Here is a 13707-nt window from a genome sequence, read left to right as displayed (position 1 = left end):
TAACAGTTTGTTCATTGTGGCGGTCTAAGAAAATATAAAATATCATGAATTGATGTGTAATAACATTCACCATTACAGTTTTTTTTTGTAGAAAAGGACAGAGTAATAAATATTCTGGTTACAGTTTTTTTGTAGAAAAGGACAGAGTAATAAATATTCTGGTTATAGTTTTTTTGTAGAAAAGGACAGAGCAATAAATATTCTGGTTACAGTTTTTTTGTAGAAAAGGACAGAGTAATAAATATTCTGGTTATAGTTTTTTTGTAGAAAAGGACAGAGCAATAAATATTCTGGTTACAGTTTGTTTTGTAGAAAAGGACAGAGTAATAAATATTCTGGTTATAGTTTTTTTGTAGAAAAGGACAGAGCAATAAATATTCTGGTTACAGTTTGTTTTGTAGAAAAGGACAGAGTAATAAATATTCTGGTTGCAGTTTTTTGTAGAAAAGGACAGAGTAATAAATATTCTGGTTACAGTTTTTTTTGTGGAAAAGGACAGAGTAATAAATATTCTGGTTACAGTTTTTTTGTAGAAAAGGACAGAGTAATAAATATTCTGGTAGTTTAGCAATAATATACATTTTTTTACTTCTCTGTTTTCAGAAGCTGCGACCATCGAATCAGCAGACTACACATAGTACCACCAGAACTCAGTATGAAACCATTGTCATAATGTAGAAACGAATTAAATATATTTATGGAAATATATTGTTTAAGGTTCTACGTTGTCATAAAGTAACATTAGACTAAATATGTTCATGGAAATTTATTGTTTATGTTTATGTATTGTCATAAAGTAACATCAGGCTAAATATGTTCATGGAAATTTATTGTTTATGTTTGTGTATTGTCATAAAGTATCATCAGGATAAATACGTTCATGGAAATTTATTGTTTATGTTTGTGTATTGTCATAAAATAACATCAGGAAAAATATGTTCATGGAAATTTATTGTTTATGTTTGTGTATTGTCATAAAGTAACATCAGGAAAAATATGTTCATGGAAATTTATTGTTTATGTTTGTGTATTGTCATAAAGTAGCATCAGGCTAAATACGTTCATGAAAATTTATTGTTTATGTTTATGTATTGTCATAAAGTAACATCAGGCTAAATATGTTCATGGAAATTCATTGTTTATGTTTGTGTATTGTCATAAAGTAACATCAGGAAAAATATGTTCATGGAAATTTATTGTTTATGTTTGTGTATTGTCATAAAATAACATCAGGAAAAATATGTTCATGGAAATTTATTGTTTATGTTTGTGTATTGTCATAAAGTAACATCAGGAAAAATATGTTCATGGAAATTTATTGTTTATGTTTGTGTATTGTCATAAAGTAGCATCAGGCTAAATACGTTCATGAAAATTTATTGTTTATGTTTTTGTATTGTCATAAAGTAACATCAGGCTAAATATGTTCATGGAAATTCATTGTTTATGTTTGTGTATTGTCATAAAGTAACATCAGGCTAAATATGTTCATGGAAATTTATTGTTTATGTTTGTGTATTGTCATAAAGTATCATCAAGATAAATACGTTCATGGAAATTTATTGTTTATGTTTGTGTATTGTCATAAAATAACATCAGGAAAAATATGTTCATGGATATTTATTGTTTATGTTTGTGTATTGTCATAAAGTAACATCAGGAAAAATATGTTCATGGAAATTTATTGTTTATGTTTGTGTATTGTCATAAAGTAACATCAGGCTAAATATGTTCATGGAAATTCATTGTTTATGTTTGTGTATTGTCATAAAGTAACATCAGGATAAATATGTTCATGGAAATTCATTGTTTATGTTTATGTATTGTCATAAAGTAACATCAGGAAAAATATGTTCATGGAAATTCATTGTTTATGTTTGTGTATTGTCATAAAGTAACATCAGGATAAATATGTTCATGGAAATTCATTGTTTATGTTTGTGTATTGTCATAAAGTAACATCAGGAAAAATATGTTCATGGAAATTTATTGTTTATGTTTGTGTATTGTCATAAAGTAACATCAGGAAAAATACGTTCATGGAAATTTATTGTTTATGTTTGTGTATTGTCATAAAGTAGCATCAGGCTAAATATGTTCATGGAAATTTATTGTTTATGTTTGTGTATTGTCATAAAGTAGCATCAGGATAAATACGTTCATGGAAATTTATTGTTTATGTTTGTGTATTGTCATAAAGTAGCATCAGGCTAAATACATTCATGGAAATTTATTGTTTATGTTTGTGTATTGTCACAAAGTTGCATCAGGCTAAGTACGTTATCTTTAGGTTTAAAATATTAACGTTATTATAACTGTTTATTCTCATTTACTAAAATAAAGGTTAATTTCAATATTTTCAGATCGTTTCAGAATGTTTGGTTGTGTGTATGTGTGGCTTCTGCTACAAGTTAAAACAGACAGTTTGTGTGTGTGTATGTGTATGTGTGTGTGTGTAGCTTCTACTACAAGTTAAAATCTGACGTCGTCTTATAATTAAAGACAACCTTGAAGTTATTTTAGGACTAACTTTTAAACCTGGCGTTTTCTGGGTACAGAGTTGTTCACTGCCTATCACAAGACTGCCTATCAGTTATGTTATAACTGTATTGATAACGTTCTTACCATCATCACATCATGGCACAAACAATCACAATGCCATAAATGAATGTTCCAGAAACTGGTGGTTTTTTTTTTTTTTTATATTCAATCGTATAGATGTGGAAAAGTAAAACCTGATGCCACACCAACACACACACACACATATATACACACACACACACACACACACACACACACACACACACACATACATACATACACATACACACACACACACATACACACACAAAATTGAATAGTTTTAGGTTTCACGTTTAGAATAAAACTATTTTTACATGATGGTTTGTAAACTTTTTACAATCTGTAATATGTTATGTAGAAAGTTTCAAGTTTAGCTGTATGTTTTGTAGAAAGTTTCAAGTTTAGCTGTATGTTATGTATAAAGTTTCAAGTTTAGCTGTATGTTATGTATAAAGTTTCAAGTTTAGCTGTATGTTATGTAGAAAGTTTCAAGTTTAGCTGTACGTTATGTAGAAAGTTTCAAGTTTTGCTGTATATTTTGTAGAAAGTTTCAAGTTTAGCTGTATGTTATGTAGAAAGTTTCAAGTTTAGCTGTATGTTATGTAGAAAGTTTCAAGTTTAACTGTATGTTATGTAGAAAGTTTCAAGTTTAGCTGTATGTTATGTAGAAAGTTTCAAGTTTAACTGTATGTTTTGTAGAAAGTTTCAAGTTTAGCTGTATGTTATGTAGAAAGTTTCAAGTTTAGCTGTATGTTTTGTAGAAAGTTTCAAGTTTAGCTGTATGTTTTGTAGAAAGTTTCAAGTTTAGCTGTATGTTATGTAGAAAGTTTCAAGTTTAGCTGTATGTTATGTAGAAAGTTTCAAGTTTAACTGTATGTTATGTAGAAAGTTTCAAGTTTAGCTGTATGTTATGTAGAAAGTTTCAAGTTTAACTGTATGTTTTGTAGAAAGTTTCAAGTTTAGCTGTATGTTATGTAGAAAGTTTCAAGTTTAGCTGTATGTTTTGTAGAAAGTTTCAAGTTTAGCTGTATGTTTTGTAGAAAGTTTCAAGTTTAGCTGTATGTTATGTAGAAAGTTTCAAGTTTAGCTGTATGTTATGTAGAAAGTTTCAAGTTTAGTTGTATGTTTTGTAGAAAGTTTCAAGTTTAGCTGTATGTTATGTAGAAAGTTTCAAGTTTAGCTGTATGTTATGTAGAAAGTTTCAAGTTTAGCTGTATGTTATGTAGAAAGTTTCAAGTTTAACTGTATGTTATGTAGAAAGTTTCAAGTTTAACTGTATGTTATGTAGAAAGTTTCAAGTTTAGCTGTATGTTATGTAGAAAGTTTCAAGTTTAGCTGTATGTTATGTAGAAAGTTTCAAGTTTAACTGTATGTTATGTAAAAAGTTTCAAGTTTAGCTGTATGTTATGTAGAAAGTTTCAAGTTTAGCTGTATGTTATGTAGAAAGTTTCAAGTTTAAATGTATGTTATGTAGAAAGTTTCAAGTTTAGCTGTATGTTATGTAGAAAGTTTCAAGTTTAACTGTATGTTATGTAGAAAGTTTCAAGTTTAGCTGTATGTTATGTAGAAAGTTTCAAGTTTAGCTGTATGTTATGTAGAAAGTTTCAAGTTTAGCTGTATGTTTAACAGTAAGTTATGTAGAAAGTTTCAAGTTTAGCTGTATGTTATGTAGAAAGTTTCAAGTTTAACTGTATGTTATGTAGAAAGTTTGAAGTTTAGCTGTATGTTTAACAGTAAATTATGTAGAAAGTTTCAATTTGAACTGTATGTTAACAGCAAGTTATGTAGAAAGTTTCAATTTGAACTGTATGTTAACAGCAAGTTATGTAGAAAGTTTCAAGTTTAGCTGTATGTTTAACAGTAAGTTATGTAGAAAGTTTCAATTTGAACTGTATGTTAACAGCAAGTTATGTAGAAAGTTTCAAGATTAACTTATATTTAACTGTTAGTTATGCATAAAGTTTCAAGCTTAACTGTATGTTTAACAGTTTGTTTAACTGTAAGGATTCACATTAGGTAGAAAAGAAGAACGTTTATTTGTTTTTGAATTTCGCACAAAGCTACTCGAGGGCTATCTGCGCTAGCCGTCCCTAATTTAGCAGTGTAAGACTAGAGGAGAGGCAGCTAGTCATCACCACCCACCGCCAACTCTTGGGCTACTCTTTTACCAACGAATAGTGGGGATTGCCCGTCACATTATAACGCCCCCACAGATGAAAGGGCGAGCATGTTTGGTGCGACCGGGATTCGAACCAGGGAACCCTCAGATTACGAGTCGAACGCCTTAACCCACGTGGCCATGCCGGGCCAGATGAGCATATTTCAGCTTATGAAAAGAAAGTGGAAAGTCTTTACGCTGTAATTATAAAGAGAGGTAAATTATAAAATGTGTATATTATACAATAACACCAAACATCACAGTAGAAGTGACGAATATATTTATAGGTTTTATCAGAAAATATTAAAATCTAGAAAAGCAACAATCTTACCATCCTTTCAGAACTTGTCAACAAACATTTTTCACTCGTCATCTAAAGTCCAACACAATCGTTATCCATGGTATAATAATAAAGTTTAACTCTTATTACAACTTATCACACTCCTTAGATGATATAATAATAAAGTTTAACTCTTATTACAACTTATCACACTTCTTAGATGATATAATAATAAAGTTTAACTCTTATTACAACTTATCACACTCCTTAGATGATATAATAATAAAGTTTAACTCTCATTACAACTTATCACACTCCTTAGATGATATAATAATAAAGTTTAACTCTTATTACAACTTATCACACTTCTTAGATGATATAATAATAAAGTTTAACTCTTATTACAACTTATCACACTCCTTAGATTAACGTATTTACTAGGTTATTTATGTGAAATTCAAACTTAATAAATTGACTTAGGAAACATATCTTCACAGCCAAATGAAGCGAGGTGGTTTGGTTTAAAATTCTTAGAAAGTTACATGAGGCGTTAGCAACCCTTAACTTAGCAGTGAAAGGTTATAGAGAACCCCTAACTAAGCAGTGAAAGGTTATAGAGAACCCCTAACTTAGCAGTGAAAGGTTATAGAGAACCCCTAACTTAGCAGTGAAAGGTTATAGAGAACCCCTAAATTAGCAGTGAAAGGTTATAGAGAAGGCCACCCACCGATAATACTTGGCCTACTCTTTTACCAACGAATAGTAGGATTGACCTTGACGTTATAACGTCCCCACGGCTGAGAGATCAAGCATGTTTAGTACGACGGGGATTCGAACTCTCGACCCTCAGATTGCGGGCCTAGTGTCCTAAGCATCTGGACATGAAGATGGAGGTTATTTTATTATATTCATGATCATGGCCATGCAGAAAGACACTTTCGTGTTATATTTGTAAACATGGCTATGTAGAGACACACTACCGTATTATATTCACAGACACGACCATGTACAGAAACGTTACTGTATTATATTAATGGAAATGGTCATGTCTGTGAACATAATACGGTAGTGCCTCTCTACATAGCCATGTTTACAAATGTAATACGAAAGTGTCACTCTGCATGTACAGGAACGTTATTGTATTATATTAATGGACATAACCATGTATTGTAGATGTTACTGTATCATATTAATGGACGTTATCATGTATTATAGATGTTACTGTATTATATTCATGGACATAAACATGTATTATAAATGTTACTGTATTATATTCATGGACATTATCATGTATTATAGATGTTACTGTATTATATTCATGGACATAAACATGTATTATAAATGTTACTGTATTATATTCACGGACATAACCATGTAATATAGATGTTACTGTATTATATTCATGGACATAAACATGTATTATAAATGTTACTGTATTATATTCATGGACATAACCATGTAATATAGATGTTACTGTATTATATTCATGGACATAACCATGCATTATAGATGTTACTGTATTATATTAATGGACATAACCATATATTATAGATGTTACTGTATTATATTCATGGACATAAACATGTATTATAGATGTTACTGTATTATATTCACGGACATAACCATGTAAAGGGACGTTACCTTATAAAAGTTTTCTTACAACAGAAGGACGACTAACGGGTCTGTAATTACTAAGAACATTTGTAAAGATGAATTATATTATCTAACATAAATCTTACTCATAGATTGATAAGCAGTAGTGGCTAAAGTCGTCAATCTTTAACTGCTTTCAAAACCCTTAGAGAAACATTAGCTGGCTGCCTTCAAAACCCTCAGAGAAACATTATCTGGCTGCCTTCAAAACCTTTAGAGAAACATTATCTGGCTGCCTTCAAAACCTTTAGAGAAACATTATCTGGCTGCCTTCAAAACCCTCAGAGAAACATTATCTGGCTGCCTTTAAAACCCTCAGAGAAACATTATCTGGCTGCCTTCAAAACCCTTAGAGAAACATTATCTGGCTCGGAAGCCTTATCGTTCCTTAAGTTTGTTCTTAACCAGTCTTCATTCAGAATGATTTTCGTATTATTTTCTTGATACATCTGTGAAGTTAACAGTTTTGTTGTCGTGTGTCTTACCATGTGACTTAATAATGATAATAAAATGTCTAAAGAACCACTTTGAACCACTTCAGTTTTAGGGTTTCTTAATAATGATCATAAAATGTCTAAAGAACTACTTTGAACCACTTCAGTTTTAGGATTTCTTAATAATGATCATAAAATGTCTAAAGAATCACTTTGAACCACTTCAGTTTTGGGTTTCTTAATAATGATCATAAAATGTCTAAAGAACCACTTTGAACCACTTCAGTTTTAGGGTTTCTTAATAATGATCATAAAATGTCTAAATAACCACTTTGAACCACTTCAGTTTTAGGGTTTCTTAATAATGATCATAAAATGTCTAAAGAACCACTTTGAACCATTTCAGTTTTAGGGTTTCTTAATAATGATCATAAAATGTCTAAAGAACCACTTTGAACCACTTCAGTTTTACGGTTTCTTAATAACGATCATAAAATGTCTAAAGAATCATATTGAACTACTTCAGTTTTAGGGCTTCTTAATAATGATAATAAAATGTCTAAAGAACCACTTTAAACCACTTCAGTTTTAGGGTTTCTCTAATTTATTGAAAGTATAATTACCTATTTTATACTGTAATATGTAGTACGGAAAGTCCGGATTACCTATAATATGAAGTACGGAAAGTCCGGATTATCTGTAATATGTAGTACGGAAAGTCTGGATTATCTATAGTTGTTATGTATTTCTGTTGATAACTGGGCTGTGAGAAAGGTCCGGATTATCTGTAATTAGTGTGTATTTATATTAGTAACTGAGTTGTAAAGAAGATGTATATTTTTAATTATTGTGTATTGTTTGTTTGTTTGTTTTGAATTTCGCGCAAAGCTACTCGAGGGCTATCTGCGCTAGCCGTCCCTAATTTTGCAGTGTAAGACTAGAGGGAAGGCAGCTAGTCATTGCCACTCACCGCCAACTCTTGAGCTACTCTTTTACCAACGAATAGTGAAAATGACCGTCACATTATAACGCCCCCACGGCTGAAAAGGCGAGCATGTTTGGTGCTACGGGGATTCGAACCTTGACACACTTGTCCATGCTGGGCCTATTGTGTATTGATGCTAGTAACTGTATTGTAAGGAACGATATAATTTTCTGTACTTGGTATACATCACTGATAGTAAGGGTATTATAATGAAGATCCAGATTATCTGTAATTATTATAATAATAACTGTTTTGTATGGGAGGAACAGATTATCCATGATGATTGTGTATTTTTCTTATAACTGTGCTCTAATAAGAACCAGATTAAATGTAATTATTGTGAACCTTTGCTTGTACTGTGTTGTTCCGAAATTCCAAATACTAGTGTGATCGAATTGTTTAGTTAACATACAATAGATGAATGTTAAGAATTAGTGTTTATAATATTGTACTTCTTATTATGTTAATAATTTATTTACTTATAACCTGTTGTTTAGATAACATACAATAGATGAATGTTAACTATTGCTCTTTATAATATTGTACTTCTTATTATGTTAATAATTTATTTACTTATAACCTGATGTTTAGTTAATATACAATAGATGAATGTTAAATATTACTGTTTATAATATTGTACTTCTTCTTATGTTAATAATTTATTTACTTATAACCTGCACACAAAATAACAAGTTTGTGGATGTAATGAGTGGAAGGACTGTTACCAGACAAAATACAAGAATATTTAAATCTAAATACTGTAACATGGAATATGTACAAAATAACAAGTTTGTGAATGTAATGAGTGGAAGGACTGTTACCAGACAAGAGACAAGAATATTTAAATCTAAATACTGTAACATGGAATATGTACAAAATGACAAGTTTGTGAATGTAATGAGTGGAAGGACTGTTACCAGACAAGAGACAAGAATATTTAAATCTAAATACTGTAACATGGAATATGTACAAAATGACAAGTTTGTGAATGTAATGAGTGGAAGGACTGTTACCAGACAAGAGACAAGAATATTTAAATCTAAATACTGTAACATGGAATATGTACAAAATGACAAGTTTGTGAATGTAATGAGTGGAAGGACTGTTACCAGACAAGAGACAAGAATATTTAAATCTAAATACTGTAACATGGAATATGTACAAAATAACAAGTTTGTGAATGTAATGAGTGGAAGGACTGTTACCAGACAAGAGACAAGAATATTTAAATCTAAATACTGTAACATGGAATATGTACAAAATGACAAGTTTGTGAATGTAATGAGTGGAAGGACTGTTACCAGACAAGAGACAAGAATATTTAAATCTAAATACTGTAACATGGAATATGTACAAAATAACAAGTTTGTGAATGTAATGAGTGGAAGGACTGTTACCAGACAAGAGACAAGAATATTTAAATCTAAATACTGTAACATGGAATATGTACAAAATGACAAGTTTGTGGATGTAATGAGTGGAAGGACTGTTACCAGACAAGAGACAAGAATATTTAAATCTAAATACTGTAACATGGAATATGTACAAAATAACAAGTTTGTGAATGTAATGAGTGGAAGGACTGTTACCAGACAAGAGACAAGAATATTTAAATCTAAATACTGTAACATGGAATATGTACAAAATGACAAGTTTGTGAATGTAATGAGTGGAAGGACTGTTACCAGACAAGAGACAAGAATATTTAAATCTAAATACTGTAACATGGAATATGTACAAAATAACAAGTTTGTGGATGTAATGAGACTGTTACCAGACAAGAAACAAGAATATTTAAATCTAAATACTGTAACATGGAATATGTACAAAATAACAAGTTTGTGAATGTAATGAGTGGAAGGACTGTTACCAGACAAGAGACAAGAATATTTAAATCTAAATACTGTAACATGGAATATGTACAAAATAACAAGTTTGTGGATGTAATGAGACTGTTACCAGACAAGAAACAAGAATATTTAAATCTAAATACTGTAACATGGAATATGTACAAAATGACAAGTTTGTGAATGTAATGAGTGGAAGGACTGTTACCAGACAAGAGACAAGAATATTTAAATCTAAATACTGTAACATGGAATATGTACAAAATAACAAGTTTGTGGATGTAATGAGACTGTTACCAGACAAGAAACAAGAATATTTAAATCTAAATACTGTAACATGGAATATGTACAAAATAACAAGTTTGTGGATGTAATGAGTGGAAGGACTGTTACCAGACAAGAGACAAGAATATTTAAATCTAAATACTGTAACATGGAATATGTACAAAATGACAAGTTTGTGGATGTAATGAGTGGAAGGACTGTTACCAGACAAGAGACAAGAATATTTAAATCTAAATACTGTAACATGGAATATGTACAAAATAACAAGTTTGTGAATGTAATGAGTGGAAGGACTGTTACCAGACAAGAGACAAGAATATTTAAATCTAAATACTGTAACATGGAATATGTACAAAATGACAAGTTTGTGAATGTAATGAGTGGAAGGACTGTTACCAGACAAGAGACAAGAATATTTAAATCTAAATACTGTAACATGGAATATGTACAAAATAACAAGTTTGTGGATGTAATGAGACTGTTACCAGACAAGAAACAAGAATATTTAAATCTAAATACTGTAACATGGAATATGTACAAAATGACAAGTTTGTGAATGTAATGAGTGGAAGGACTGTTACCAGACAAGAGACAAGAATATTTAAATCTAAATACTGTAACATGGAATATGTACAAAATAACAAGTTTGTGGATGTAATGAGACTGTTACCAGACAAGAAACAAGAATATTTAAATCTAAATACTGTAACATGGAATATGTACAAAATAACAAGTTTGTGAATGTAATGAGTGGAAGGACTGTTACCAGACAAGAGACAAGAATATTTAAATCTAAATACTGTAACATGGAATATGTACAAAATGACAAGTTTGTGAATGTAATGAGTGGAAGGACTGTTACCAGACAAGAGACAAGAATATTTAAATCTAAATACTGTAACATGGAATATGTACAAAATAACAAGTTTGTGGATGTAATGAGACTGTTACCAGACAAGAAACAAGAATATTTAAATCTAAATACTGTAACATGGAATATGTACAAAATAACAAGTTTGTGAATGTAATGAGTGGAAGGACTGTTACCAGACAAGAGACAAGAATATTTAAATCTAAATACTGTAACATGGAATATGTACAAAATAACAAGTTTGTGAATGTAATGAGTGGAAGGACTGTTACCAGACAAGAGACAAGAATATTTAAATCTAAATACTGTAACATGGAATATGTACAAAATGACAAGTTTGTGAATGTAATGAGTGGAAGGACTGTTACCAGACAAGAGACAAGAATATTTAAATCTAAATACTGTAACATGGAATATGTACAAAATGACAAGTTTGTGAATGTAATGAGTGGAAGGACTGTTACCAGACAAGAGACAAGAATATTTAAATCTAAATACTGTACGAAAGTAACAGATGTTGATATCTGTACACTATATCATAATATTTTATTTACTGGTTATAATACTGATTTCATAGTACGAAAGTAACAGATGTTGATATCTGTACACTATATCATAATATTTTATTTACTGGTTATAATACTGATTTCATAGTACGAAAGTAACAGATGTTGGTATCTGTACACTATATCATAATATTTTATTTACTGGTTATAATACTGATTTCATAGTACTAAAGTAACAGATGTTGATATCTGTACACTATATCATAATATTTTATTTACTGGTTATAATGCTGATTTCATAGTACGAAAGTAACAGATGTTGGTATCTGTACACTATATCATAATATTTTATTTACTGGTTATAATACTGATTTCATAGTACGAAAGTAACAGATTTTGATATCTGTACACTATATCATAATATTTTATTTACTGGTTATAATACTGATTTCATAGTAGGAAAGTAACAGATGTTGATATCTGTACACTATATAGTAATACCTGTGACCACTAGCATTAACTGGATGGTTTTATAAATGTTAACAGAGGGCTAATAAAAATTGACAATTAGCATAAATTGTTAGTAGTTTTAATAATTGCTAACTTTGTGTTAACAAGACATAACTGGGATCAAATGCTGGTAGTTCGATAAATGCTTTTTACTGTCTAATAACCACTACGATAAGTTGTTGGTACTTTTAAGAAATGCTAAGTGAGGGTTAATTGTACATAATTCTTAGGACTAGTTTCTAATAATTTTAATAAATGTGTGGAAAGGGTTAATTAAATTGGAATCAGTTTGTATTTTTATTAAGTCCTAGAAAGTGTTAATTATACGTAACCAATAGAACGAGTTATGATAGTTTTATAAATGCTAATAGAAAATTAACTTCAGTTTACTTAAAACCATAATATGGTGTTGTAGATCACAAATATACCACTTTTATTTCTGGTTCAATGTGAAAATTTCAGTACTCGTATGGTAGTTTTATAATTGCATAAAAGGTCGCAACCTTTCCGTAGTTAAAAGATGCAGAATGTGTCATTGATTACGCTTATGGACTCGTTGTGTTTTGTTAACAGTAAACATTCAGTGTCATACATTAATGGGTAATTATAACCAACAAGAATGTAAGCAAAGTGACAAAGTTTTTAATTATCACAAATATTGGTGATAGCGTATTACACTGTGGTGGAAGATGTCACTTTTAAGCGATATGAGAGGTTCTTCTTGTTGGTTATAATTACCCATTAATGTATGACACTGAATGTTTACTGTTAACAAAATGTTTTAATTTTGTTACGAACGTTTACAGCCTTTACTCATAAAAGCTTCAAACTAGAATATTTGTAACAAATTTCTGATAAGATCATCTTGTTTCTAACTATATATGTTGTTAATAAATATTTCAGTACGTGGGATAGTTGTTTCTTTGTATCGAATTAAGCACAAAGCTACACAATGGGCTATCTGTGTCCAACCCACCACAAATATCACAAACCGGTTTTCTAGTGTGGGGACTCGAAGACATTCTGCTGTACGATTGAAGATGTGTGTAATAGTTGACAAGTCTATACATTTTAAAATGGCTGGTAAGGATAGAGAAGGCACTACCAGAAGAGCGAACAACGTTTCGACCTTCTTCGGTCATCGTCAGATTCACAAAGAAAGAAAGAGTTACTGACAGGTAGCTGACCACATGTTTGAAGGCGGTTTTCTACGGTTTGTGGAGGAAACAAACGCAAAATTAAAGAAGCCTTACTTATACAACAACTTAAGCCCAAAATAAACTAATACAAAGGAACACCTTTATATCTATATTAAAATATAATATAATAAATAATAATAATAAATAAATAATATAAAATTGTATATTTAAACATCTAAACCCGCCCTCTACATTCCGACACTCATTACACAACCCCCTTTCAAACATGTAGTCAGCTTCCGGTCAATTATCTCTCTCTTTCTTTGTGAACCTGACGATGGCCGAAGAAGGTCGAAACGTTGTTCACTCCTCTACGTAAAAAATTTTCTCAACCCAAACGAACCGTTTTTACATTCGTATTTCTCTACAAGTGGGTTTTCTCGACATCACATACTA

At 30.5% G+C, this 13707-nt stretch overlaps 1 protein-coding gene across 4 annotated transcripts in view; it reads right to left on the bottom strand.

Moving 5' to 3' along the window:
* Positions 1 to 13707, bottom strand: part of LOC143245413 (proton channel OtopLc-like) — a 49611-nt gene that overhangs the window by 15018 nt on the left and 20886 nt on the right. The window contains exon 2 of one of the 4 annotated variants that reach the window (XM_076491736.1): positions 7774 to 7893. The exons of the other annotated variants lie outside the window; for them this stretch is intronic. The gene's annotated coding sequence lies outside the window, so the exon portion shown is untranslated. The remainder of the gene's footprint in view (positions 1 to 7773; positions 7894 to 13707) is intronic. 4 annotated transcript variants of the gene reach the window in all.

The sequence above is a fragment of the Tachypleus tridentatus genome, chromosome 2, assembly GCF_004210375.1.
Source record: "Tachypleus tridentatus isolate NWPU-2018 chromosome 2, ASM421037v1, whole genome shotgun sequence".
In the NCBI taxonomy this organism is placed as follows: Eukaryota; Metazoa; Arthropoda; class Merostomata; order Xiphosura; family Limulidae; genus Tachypleus; species Tachypleus tridentatus.
Note: the sequence above shows the minus strand (reverse complement) of the source record. Positions and strands in the feature narration are given on the sequence as shown.